General features: G+C 36.4%; 1 protein-coding gene across 5 annotated transcripts in view; it reads right to left on the minus strand.

Moving 5' to 3' along the window:
- Positions 1 to 12,928, minus strand: part of LOC127975893 (disintegrin and metalloproteinase domain-containing protein 12) — an 88,194-nt gene that overhangs the window by 46,775 nt on the left and 28,491 nt on the right. Inside the window, exon 1 of one of the 5 annotated variants that reach the window (XM_052579929.1) lies at positions 8,945 to 9,120. The exons of the other annotated variants lie outside the window; for them this stretch is intronic. The gene's annotated coding sequence lies outside the window, so the exon portion shown is untranslated. Of the gene's footprint in view, positions 1 to 8,944; positions 9,121 to 12,928 lie in introns of those variants that run through there. 5 annotated transcript variants of the gene reach the window in all.

Below are 12,928 nucleotides of genomic sequence, written 5' to 3' on the forward strand. Positions count from 1 at the left end.
CTGTTTATTTCCAGGTTTAAATATTATTTTGCATCCCACTGTACAAACAAATACTATGCGCATACGAGAACAAAGATCAGTGTACGTAGCTCACAGAAACACAGGGGGAAAGGATGAGTTGTGCTTGCAAGGATTGAATGTGTGTTTTGCTGGCATGTCAAACTCTGCTCAGGCATTGCTGGAAGAGATGACGGAGTGATGTGTGTCATGATGCTGACATGATGAAATCCAAATGTAATCTGAACAACATAAGCAGATCCTCTTAAAGGGCAAGTATGTAAGGGTGTGTGTCTGTGCAATGTTCCATATTCTGAAACCCTTTAGGAGTGTTTTGTTATAACCTTAAATGTAAGCAAACTTTCCTACTTAAAATTTTATACACAAAAACTCCAGAGACCAGCTACAGAGCCAAAGATCAAACAAGGGAATTTTTTAAAGAATTACTCTTTGTAGCCCAGTTTATTTTAAGCCTAAATTAAGTGTTTTGTACTTAAAAAAACAAACAAGTAAATGACAATTTAGCTGACTTAAAAGTAAAAGAAAGTGGGTTTTTGTTTTAAAAAAGTTTGTTTCTGTGAATTGCGGGGACTTTTCTTTATCCTATAACCCTAAGGCCCCGTTTACACGTAAATGGTTATTTTGAAAAACCGAAACATTTCCCTCCGTTTGAGCCCTTCATCTACAAACAACTGGAGAATTCGCCTCTGAAACGGATTCTTTCTAAAAACTCTGGCCAGAGTGGAGATTTTGAAAATCTTTGTTTGCACGTTTGTAAGTAAACTGAAACTACATCAAAAGTGTGACCTATGTTTACATGTAATTTTCGGGATTCTGATTGGCTTACGTGGGCTTGAGCTTCTCGTTACACCGCCACCTACAGGTTTGGCATGCTCTTGATGGCATATATACATGGGTATGTGTAAATAAACACTTTTCTGAAAACTGACATGTTTGCACGTTGTCATTTTTGAAACCGGAGAGGTTGAAATGTCCGTTTATGAAAATAGCTGGTCACATGTAAACATAGCCTAAATCTACTTCTTACATAAAACCTGTTTGATTGTTACAATTTCATTTACTATTAAATTATTATTATTATTATTTTTTTTTTTATTTGTCTGGTCCCCACTAGGGCTGTCACTTTTGAGAAAAATCTAATTCAAATGGATATCGAATATCATGCAATGTATTCGAATATATTCGAAAATCTACGTGCCCCAAAGGTGCAATTTTTTTTTTACTAAATGTTCAAAACAGCAGGTTATCAACTTAGAATATCAATTTATATGAAGTGCCACTATGCATATCCCACAACATTAGGCTAAATGAAAAAAGAAAAGAAAAAACGATTCAGAACAGGCACAAACAATAACGTTATAACTTAAATAGTAGCAGGAGTAAGGCACATAGCCTAGTCTAATTCATTTCTTAATATTGTTAGCAAGAAACACCAGTCTATCAACTTGATCTGTATTAAGTGCGGCTCTCTTTCGGATATTTTATTTATAGTTAGATTACAGATATTTCACGTCATGTTCACATGCATATTCGAATATCGAATAAAAAGTGACAGCCCTAGTCCCCACAATGTCAAAAATTTCAGGTGTTACTATCCTTGTGGTTACATTTGGTTCGCACAATGTAGCATAAACATTAACAAAGTACACACACACACACACCTTGACAGACCTCACACTCCTCATATTTCTCCTTTGGGGTTATGCATGCCATAATTATGCCCTTGTATACATACACATTCATCAAATGAACATCAGGATATGAAAACAGATCCATTGTTTGTATTCTCCGGGCAAAACTACATTTCGAATTCGCCTCATGAACCTGCCTGGTTTAGACCTTGGGCTAACGTATTAGTAAAACACACCAGCTCAGCTCCCTCAAGTATGGGGGCTGCTGCCTCCATGGTCGCGGTGAGGACTGCATTTTTGGTTTAACGTCATTAGGCCATCTTTCAGTAATGACAGCACTCCAGTCCAATTCCCATTCTCCTCGATTTGATCCACATGCCAGTGGAGGAATGGTTTGTTGTTTTGGAAGGAACTTCAAAGCCTCTAGTCGAAAGGCTTTGATGTTCTTGGGGATGAACTGGTGTGACAGCCATCCGAATCCGAATCCCAAACGTGGCGTGACTCCCTCAGTGCCACCGAGCGATGAGCAAGGGAATGTGGGAGTTCGTCCACAGGGAAGTGTGAATCATGAAAGAAACGCTGAACGTGGTGTAATATGCCAATTAGGGTGGTTACAAAAGAAAAAGTCCACTAAGGATGGAGTACGAAACAAGCCTCGAGTGGTCTACACCATGTTCGCAAGTTGTAGGCCTTGTAAAAGGCCACTGAAAGCTTAATACTGTACATGAAAAGAGTTGCTGATGTAGAACTCCACATGGAAAACCATTTACGCCTACAAGTTAATAGTGAGATTAAGTTAACCATAAAAAATAAAAATAAAAATCACATTGTGAGAATATACTGTAAGTTTTAATTTTAAATAACTCTTACTAGACAGTTACCTCAGTAAGCACAGGCACAGTGACCCACAAAAGGGTGTTTGATAGAGGGCAATATGAACTTTCTCACAGACAGCATCGTAAGCACTTCAATACTTATAAAGACATCCTCTAACAAACCTGCAGAGAAGTGCAACTTGTCTAATGATCAACTAAAAGGGCCAGAGAGCAGTGTTATGTGTGTGCGTGTGTGTGAAGTTGATCTTGACTCTGTGTCTTGAGATATGAAACACTGAGCTTCTCTAATCCTGAACTAATTCTCCTTGAAATCCCAGCCCAGAACTAACAGAGGATGGGTGAAGAGGTGAAACATGCTCAGAGGATTTTAGCAGTATATAAAAAAGACTTGCTTGCTCCACTAAGTTTATATGATTTTGTAGCTTGTATATACAAACACGAATATATATCTTTTAAAAGTTTGGGGCCAGCAAGATGCATTAATTAAATTAAATTGACAGTAAAAGGGCTGGATGGGACCAGCAGTGACGATAGACAGAGAAGATGGGGCATTTAATTTTCCAGTTCAGACTCCCAGTCTTCGAGATCCTCCTCCTCATTTTGGCCCTTTTGTTGTGCCTTATTCAGCTCACACTCAGCCACGGTGTAGGGGGCGGAGCTCCTCTCTGCGCTCAAATTGTCTGTGGCTTTCTCCCTCGTGGCAGGCGGTGTTGTCAGCTCACACACCTGGACTGATGTCACTGCCTCTGGCTCCACGGCGATCCTCAGCTCTGTTGTTCCATGCACCGATGGATCGTCGGTAGCGGCAGGTTCTGGCTTTCCATCAGCAGTGGGGATTGGGGAGATGGTGGGCTGGGATCTGGGTCCGGAGTGGGGCTGATGTCATCCGCGATGTCCACAGTCAGAGGCGATGACACCAGCACCCACTCCACAAAGGTAGCGAAATTCCCCCGAGGACCATCTCTGGACAACTGCCTCTAAACTTGTCGTTCAGGCTGGTCTTGCGTGGCAAGCCGTTGATTATCCTTTACACACACACACACACACACATATATATATTCTGCTACAGATCTATAATTTCGAATTCTGCCACAGATCTATAATGGGTGCAATTAGTTCTGACCAGCTCTTGCATACACAGCATGTTTATTTATTTCCTCAGAGTTTAGATACATCAAACACTCATTAAAAGACCACCTCAGGTGACTTTATTTTTATAAGCTAATTCATTCTGAGCAAAGTAAATAAATGAAGAAATATGTAATATGAAATGCCTCCATCTATATTTAGTCTGTACATACACACTACAGTCAACAGTGCACATTATGACTGAAATCAATATTCATCGATCCCAGACATTTCACAGCCTGCTGACTTCCATTATATGTAGATAACAATCTTATTACAGGTTTGTTCGCAGACTCAGTTAATCGTGATTAATGCACTTGTTCATTAGATGCTGCAGAGAAAAAAATCAGCACAGGTCACTATGACCTTTGACAGGACAAAAGGCCACATGCATTGTTTCTGGTGACAGAACAATGAAAAAATTATGGATGTAAATTCTGGGCCTAAAGCAACACCTGTTAAAAAAAACTGTTTATTTACTGTAAACTATAATATTTGAGACCTATTTAGTCATAATCTGTGTCACGTGAATACCACAGTAACAGAGATGACACCAGATGTGGTACTATGGTACTTACTTTGATATATACCATATTACCATGTATATTCATGTTGCTTAGCACTTCAAAGAATACCAGGACAACACCATGCTACAGCCCTGTGGTACAAAAATACACAGTATTTTTTCATGGAGCATATTGGAAAAGACATGTCCAATTTGTCCAAAAATCATGGCATTAGTGCCATCACCAAATAACCATGTTGGTAATATTAAGTTACTGAAGCTCAGACTTCATACTTTTTACTTTTTTCATCCTCTTCTATTCAATTAGACTGTTAATTGACTCCATATCTGACTAATACGGTTTTAACAGTCAGGGGGAGAAATGAGCGAAACGTTTAAGCGGAAGCATGAAGTCTCAATGGAGGAGAGAGAGAAAGTGCAAGAGGTCTTGAACATCATTTGGCCCTTTTAATTAGACAGTTCATTTCTCTGCTGGAAATTAAATGTGCCCATTACTGCACTTTCTGACACTAACAGGCTCTAAAATGGACACAAATGTGACAACTGCAGCAGAGACTGAAATACTGTGATTGGAGACACATTTTTTAAAAGCACTATTTTTAACTTGCGGTATCTTACAAACTCAACGCACATGGTGTCAGATGCTGAAAAAGTAGCGAGACCTGATTCTCTTTCGCCTTTTCTCTCCATCTATCTATTTTAAGGTGGTAATCTTGTTTATTTTATCAAGTTGCTTTTTTTTTTCTCCCTCTCTCATCTTCTCTCTGGGTCGAAGCATGTTACCAAAGCAGATACTAACACTGAAGAAAGTAAACCATCTCTCACACAAACACACACACATACTAGAGAACAAGACTGGTCTGAAGACTTAATTCCATTTCCACACATAGCTGTGCCTCCAATTGATTTAGCTTTCCACACTAAGATTCACACACAAGATTCACACATAATGGGATGAGATGGGGGATGGTTGAGGATGAAGGACAAGATGAAATCCTTCAGGCTAAAGAAATATTTTTCTATATTCCCACCATCTGGTTTCAGTATATCTGCAAGAATTAATGTACAACAGTATGTCTTTAAACATTAGCTTACTGAATATTTAAAACAAACACATACAGGTGCACAGGAGAACATGATATAGAAGAACAAGAGCTTTTTAATGTTACCGCATTAACATATGCAAATAATCTAATGTTCAATTATACTGTTTAAACAGAATTAACATGTTTATTCAGTTTGTCTTATTGTAACAGTTTCAATAAATGATGGATAAATACCCTCTTTATGTTTATTTCCTTATAAATCAAATCTAGAAAACATGTTTGACAAAAGTAAAGTCCTTTGTAAACGCATATGGCCAAAATCATCCCCATCAAGCATCCTCTAATCTTCCTTTTATCCACTGCAAAAATATATGTGTAAAAATATTTTTAATCAGTATTTTTGTCATTTTTACCCCAAAAAAATTATAATAAAAAAATAATCTAAACAGCCTTTTCAGTGAATGCTTAATCTTGTTTTAAGTACATGTAATAAAAGCTAATTATGCTTATGCTTAACACAAGAAAAATAATTGTTAGTCACATCCTTTTGCTTTTCGAGCAAATTTATTTAGTTTTTTACAGACAGAATACTAATTAAGAACATTTGATGTTTATTTTCTCTTTCTTTCTCATTCCTTTGGTGAACTTCCTTCTGTGGCTTCTGTCATGTGTGTAGCTCTGTATCTGTGTGTAAGATCTCAGGAAAGCCCAGTTCCTTTGGTCTGCTTTCAGGCTCTAGGGTGTTTCAGTCGGAGTGTGTATCTGTCTTTGTATTTGTTTGTGTGTGTCTCTGGGGAATAGATTTAAAGATCAACCAGTATGTTGGAAGATCTCCTTGAAGAACACACCATCCTGTCATCCATGAAGCATGTGTGAATGTGTATATTTGTTCACGTAACATACTGCAAACTTTGTTTTCAAATCCCATTTTAAGGGCTAATTTTAATTTAATTTCAAGTCATATTGTGTTACCAAACATCAGATTTCAATGCTACTTGAACTATATACTAAACAAAATCAGATTTTTGCTTGTAAGAAAGTGAAGGAGAGTAGCCTGATTAATTGATCCACACCAACAGCATTTCTGTTCATATTTAAGCTATTTCACATGACCACATGCTGTTGCTTTTGGAACTGTGATATTCTTAGTGTGATTCCTGGTGCTTTCAACAGTTCAACAAACAATCATTTAATATTCAAAAAAATATATAATAATAATTTATAACAAGTTTTCCAGTTACTTCACCTTTTTTTTCTATGCAAATTGAAATATTGGTTACACTTTATTTGTAGGTGTCATGTGACAGTGTAATTATACATATAAGAATTACTGTGTAATATTTATTAACTAATGCATTTTACTATTGGGATTAGGATTAGGTATTATTTTAATTATGCATAATTAATTGTTATAATAATAATATGTACATGTAACGTATAACAAAGACACCTTAAAAAATTGTTCTCGAAATATTTCCAACCAATGAAAGGCACAAAAGCATTGCATCTTTGAGTGACACCAACTTGAGTTGAACTAATCAGTTAAATGAATTATTCAATGACTCACTTGTTCCATTCTGAATCAGTGTTTTAAATGAATCTATTTTGAGGATTCAATGACTCATTTGTTTCTTTCCACTCTTTTGAATCAGTGTTTTAAACAAATCAGTTGAGCGTATAAATCAATGACCCAGTAACTAGCTGTCACGTAGTGTTTCATCTGTATCAACAATAAACTTCACCGTTTTTTCTGTTTTCCTCCAATTCTTTCTTTCATTATATTTTAACAATATAATATTAGTGTAAGTTGGGATGTTTATACTTTATGTTTCATGTTGTGTTACTGTTGTAGAGGCAGCCAAAGCAGATCACTGAACTGTACAGATGTTGAGTAATCCTTAGTGAGGAAATCTGTGACTCACTTGATGATAAATAACAAATGACAGCTCAGAAACTTTGTTCTCAGCTGGGGGGGAGTGAAACTGTAGCTTTCATGGTCATTAAGAACTTCTTCAAACCACAGATCCTCTACTTCACTAGTTGGGGAGCAAAGGGCGTTCACACTTGAATACAGTTTAACAGATTTCGGCTCTTGGCTCTTGTAAATATGTGCTGTTTCTCTGTGTCGGTTTCCACGCCATTAACCGCTTTCTCTGTCTATTTTCTCTTTCTCTCTGTCTCCCTAAAGACTCACTGATGCTTCTAGTTTAATGGCGTCTCCTCTTCGGCTCATTATACAGGTCTGACCAACCTTCTGGCCTTTTCTGTTTTGTCTTATTTATGATGATCTGATCTGCATATGATCAGTCAGACTGAAAGAGTGCATCACAGTCAAAGGATGAGATCCAACTGCTTTCTTGTCAGGATGTAAAAGACTAAGAACAGTGTGTGAAATGATTGTTAGGTTTCAAAACATCTGTGAGTGATGCAGTAGAGCATTCTTCATTAACTTATCCAGATGCCAGCATGAAAAACAGCTAGCCACACTTTTGTTTGGTCAGCTTGTTGTTAGCTAGTGTAGAGCAAAAGTAACAAAGACAGATGACAAATGAGAATGGAAAAAACAGGAAGGAACAAAGCAAGAAAAAGGCTCGGTTTGCACCTGGTACCCAGCTAAAGGCTGGGAAACACCACACAATTTTTATAGTCTGAGCATATTTTAAAACACTATCATACACTTGCTTTGTTTTTTGACTTTGTAAATAATTACAGAGGAAAACTAGTCGTCATACACTAGTGAGATACACTACAAGACTTGAAATTAATCTTGATCACAACAAACTCACACAGTTGCCAGAACATTCATTGTTGCCAGAACACATGTGACAAATGGAAGCAAAAGGCACTCTACAATTGGCTAAAATCTTTTTACTGAATGTAAAAAAAAAATGTCTGCGCTCATCACACTATGCGATTATGAGCCTGTCCTCCAAGAAAAATTATGAACATATAAGGTCGTTTCGACTTTTTACCCTGATCTCACAGTAATTCGTACATATTTTACTAGGTGGCTTATTCGTTCGAATGACCACCCCAACCCCACCCCTACCTACCCTTTGCAGAAATCATGCAAAATTATGATTTATACAGAATATAAAGTTTTTGAGCATGTGTGTTTTCTGGGATCGAACCCATGATCGCATGATTACATATCATCGTATAACGCAATACTCTACCAACTGAGCTGCAACGAAAACCAATTTATAGCGCAAATAAAAGAGTACAAAACATTAATATGAAAACGTCCTTTTTCCAGTAGGGGCGCAATTGTAATATACGCTCTAATGGGTCATATTTTAGGGATCTGGACAAACGACCTATACGTGCGTGTTGGTTGGATGACAGGTTGGCGAATATGCAGACTGGCTCTGACTTTTGCCAACTAGCATTAACTTGTCTAGACAGTAAATTTGGTACAAAAATCTGGGCGAAAGTTACCTGGTTATGTTCCAATAACATTTGAAAAATGATAAATGTATGTAATATTTTCTCTGATGTTCGGATAACCTTTGTTCTCTCTTTCTCTTTTTTTATTTACAGAACTCAACATTGTGTATTTTTAAAGAGCTAATCACATGTGGCTAGTGCTATGTTTAAACAGGGTTAACAATATTCTGTGATCAGATCAATCTAAATTCAATAGTTAGAAGCTCGTATGAACATCATACTTTGTAGCATAAGTAAATGCACGTTTTTGTTTTAACAACATGGAGCAAACCTCAATGTTCTCAAGTGCAAGTTCTCAATGAAGCTGCTAACCTTACTCCAAAAATGATGTAGCTCTCTGCAGGTCTTTACAGCTTCCTGTGAATAACTTCCCTTTGGATACAATACACAGATCATTGTTTGTCAGCTCCCTCTCCTTCTTTCTGAAAACCCCCTTGTTTTTTCACTGGAGCGTTTCCTCTGTTTTTGCTGTTACTGCAACCGGTCGATGAAAAAGAATCACTTCCTGGTTTGACTGTTGACCTTCAGTGATGAGATCATGGAGCGGTCAGCTGCTAAAGACTCCTGGGAAAACAAAGTGAGGCTGAATGTCTGTGAGACCGAGACCTTTAAAGCTTCAGCGCTCAGTGAGGAGAGAAACTCAAGCTATTCAATAACTGTAAGCTCACAATCTATCATTCTATGCTGCAAATTGCAGATGAATAGTCAAAGTCATATTTTTAAATGCTGGAAATTATTTAAAACTATTTATATAAATAAATAAATTTGAAATACATTACAATGACATACATATTTTAGAAATAAGAGGGGGGAAAAATAACAACTTGTGTCTGATTGTACTGTATACAGTACACAAAACATATATTGGCACAAGATTATTAAAAAATATATCTTCTGGGAAAATCTCAAAAACCTGCAGTTCCTCACTTTCCAAAGTTTAAATGACTTATGTGAGTCGGCTGACTTAGATAAATATGCCAAGGACTCTTCTGAACATTACACTTCATAAAGCCCATATGAAAAATAATCCAGAAAGGCATAATTTACCATATACTTGGCAACGCTCTATTTCGCCCCTTATGTTCTCTATTCTTTTTTTGCATCTAAGCAGCCTTCTGATGACAAACCAATCTATACAGCATTTCAAACGAGCTGCGCTTGCTTCATTGAGGGATGGTTAGAACCAAATTACATTAGCATAACTCGCCCTCTGTGTTTCTCTCTTTATATTTCATTCCCTGCCACCAAATGTGGATAATGCACTAGCACACACACACACACACACACACACACACACACACACACACACACACACACACACACAGAGACAAACAAAAAAGCACTGATGTAAGCTTCTCCTCATAGCTCTTTCTGCTTTCCTCATCTCTGACAGCTGTTCAGAGTTCAGCATGTTCTTGGTTTCTATGTCTTGCAGGTACATAGCATATTCAATATTTTTATTCAGATGAAAACAAAACATACAAACATGCTTCTGTAAGTAATTAGGGAGTGTACAGGGCTAAAGAAGGATACCTGCCTCCAGAAATAGCAGGAGGCAACAATGCAAGATCAGGGAGAAAAATATTTTATTTTAATTTTTAGTTGTTATTCACCATGCAAAATTTATAGCCAGGATACCAGGATATTGTGGTTGCCAGGGTGTCGCCAAATAAGTTTGGGCACTTAGAAAAGTGTTACAAGTTAAGTGCTGCAGTTTAAAACAAAGGGTTAGGAATGGGTTTAATTTCATGAGCAATAATTATAGTGATTCTTGCCTTTAAAAACTAATTTCTTTTGTTTGTCTGACAACTTAATGTTGGCATAATGAAAATATGAATTGTTTTTGCATACTTAAAAAAAAACTAGCGTGTTGTCCTGTCATGCTCTGTCATTAAAAGCTTTGTCAAGGACGTACTGTTATTATGTTCTCTCTCTCTCTCCCACATTCATGCACTCTACAACCCCTGATTAAACTACACACCATGTCATTAATTTTAGCTAGAAGACAGAAAAAATAATTGAAGCCTCTGAGAGGAGTAATTTGTAACAGATGGAAAGTTCACAAGCGAGTCCACAAGTGAATCCATAATTGAATGTGGTGCTGTATCATCTCCCAGTTTCCCCCTTTTATTGTTTGCTCCATCTCTCACTCAATCGTTCTAACCTTGTGTATTGTTCAACTGCTCTACAGAGCAACAGACAATCAAAGTAAAAGACAGCCTACCTCCACAACAGTACATATTGGGTGGAATGTTTAATAACAGGAGAAGCCATATGAAATACCTCACACCTTCACCTTACAGCCACAATAAATAAATAAAAACATGAAAATGAATAATAATGTTAGTAGTAGTAGTAGGAGAAATAATAATAATATAAAAATAAAACAATACAAATAAATTATAATATTTAGGTAAATAAATCAAATTATTATCATATCATAAAAACTGTTTATGATAACATAAATACTGATGATGAAGATGATAATAATAACAATAATAATAAATTTTAGTCACATAAGATTTTTTTATAAAAACAAACAAACAAATAAATATGCATGCATGCAAAAAAGGAAAACGTGAACATTATTTTTTATATACTTATTTTTTACAGCCAACTGAATAAAACAAGCAGCTTACAGAGGACTTAATGCATTAGTGATTACATGTAAAATAAAAAGTATGTAAATTAAGTCCGACAATGTTGTTTTTCCCTTCCACCAGTGTTTGCAACATTGCCGACTGTCTCTGTCAGACAGAATCGTTTATCATCTTCGACCTGTTATCACTTCTAAAATATGATGAATTATATTCATTATCTTAGCATTACCTTACTACTCACACGATACTTCATGTAACTTCGACATTTACTTCATCTTATTTAACATTTAATTACATATTTATTTTTAGCTCTAATATCATCTGTTCCACTGTCAAGGACTTTAAAAACAACTGACAGTAAAACCACCATCCCAATTAATTTTAATAATGTGTATTATGTAAAACTTACCATGCAAATGTTAAAATTTTATACTTATGATAATTCACAAACTAAATAGCGGTGATTGGCTAATCAGAACTCGTGACTGTAACAAACTGCTCACAAGTGGAAGCAAGATTTCGTCATTTTTCACGCAAAATGGTTCCAGCACAACTTTTGAAGTTCTTCAAGAAGAAGACAATAGAAAAAGTATGATTTTTCCTTGATTATAATTTAAAAACATTCCCCGACATTATGTCATTGTGCTGTATGTGTGACTGTGAGGGATTGAGAGATGATAGTAGAGCTGACATTATAAAGTGAGTCACCTACTTTGCAAAAACCAAACAAAAACACGTAGAGAGTCCAAAAGTATTTACTGTGTGCGATGAAGCCTATTAGAATACGGTTAGAATAACCTTATAATTCAAGCAATGAAAGAAAAAAATACCCATGTGTGAGTTTTTATGTGTTTACATTCATTGCACAAGCAATGTAGTTTTCTGAATGTAAGCATCTGCTATTAATTTTATACAACAGTGCACAGCAAAACGTGTTGCATTCCTTGAATTAATCAGATTGTGAACAAATCGAGTGAGCCAGTGATTCAACAGTCCGTTCAGATGCCCTGCATCTCAATGTTCATGCTATCCATCCTAAATAGTATGCAAGATTAGAATAAGTCTGTTCCAAAGCATAGTATGTTGAAAAGAGTATGCCAAAAGTCCCTGGATGGTCTACTATTTCAGGTCGATTTTTAAAGTGTGGATCTGTGTACACTCAAATGGCTAAAATTGTGCACTATCCATTGCTTTGGCGAAGGATTTGGTCCAAAACTACAAACACGAATAAAACGTGTTAGAAAAACTACAAAAAGCAATGTGAACTTTTATAAACACCCAACTTTTAAATGCATCATTATTCAGAAAACATGAGCCGAGTTCTCAGCATGAAAGAAACGCGACTTGCAGATCAACAAGCTACCTCTTTTTTTCTCCAATATGGCAGGAAGTTAAATTCAATGAAATATGGACAAGATTGACAGGATGATTGACAGGCCAGTTTACAGTGAGAGAGTGTGTATAACAAGTGCGACAGAGCGGTCCTTTAAAGACGTGATAGTATGTCCCAAAGCTTGCGTACTATTCTACTACACACTCAAAAATGTCTATGTCTTCACCATGTCTTCACCAAGTCTCCACCAAAAGAGTACATACTTAAGGGCGTAGTACAGGTAGGCACATTGAGACACAGGGATGGACTCACTTGTTTTGTTTCTAATTGAATCAGCCATTGTTTGGTTTAAATGAATAAATA

Source organism: Carassius gibelio, chromosome B17 (genome assembly GCF_023724105.1).
Source record: "Carassius gibelio isolate Cgi1373 ecotype wild population from Czech Republic chromosome B17, carGib1.2-hapl.c, whole genome shotgun sequence".
NCBI classification, from domain to species: Eukaryota; Metazoa; Chordata; class Actinopteri; order Cypriniformes; family Cyprinidae; genus Carassius; species Carassius gibelio.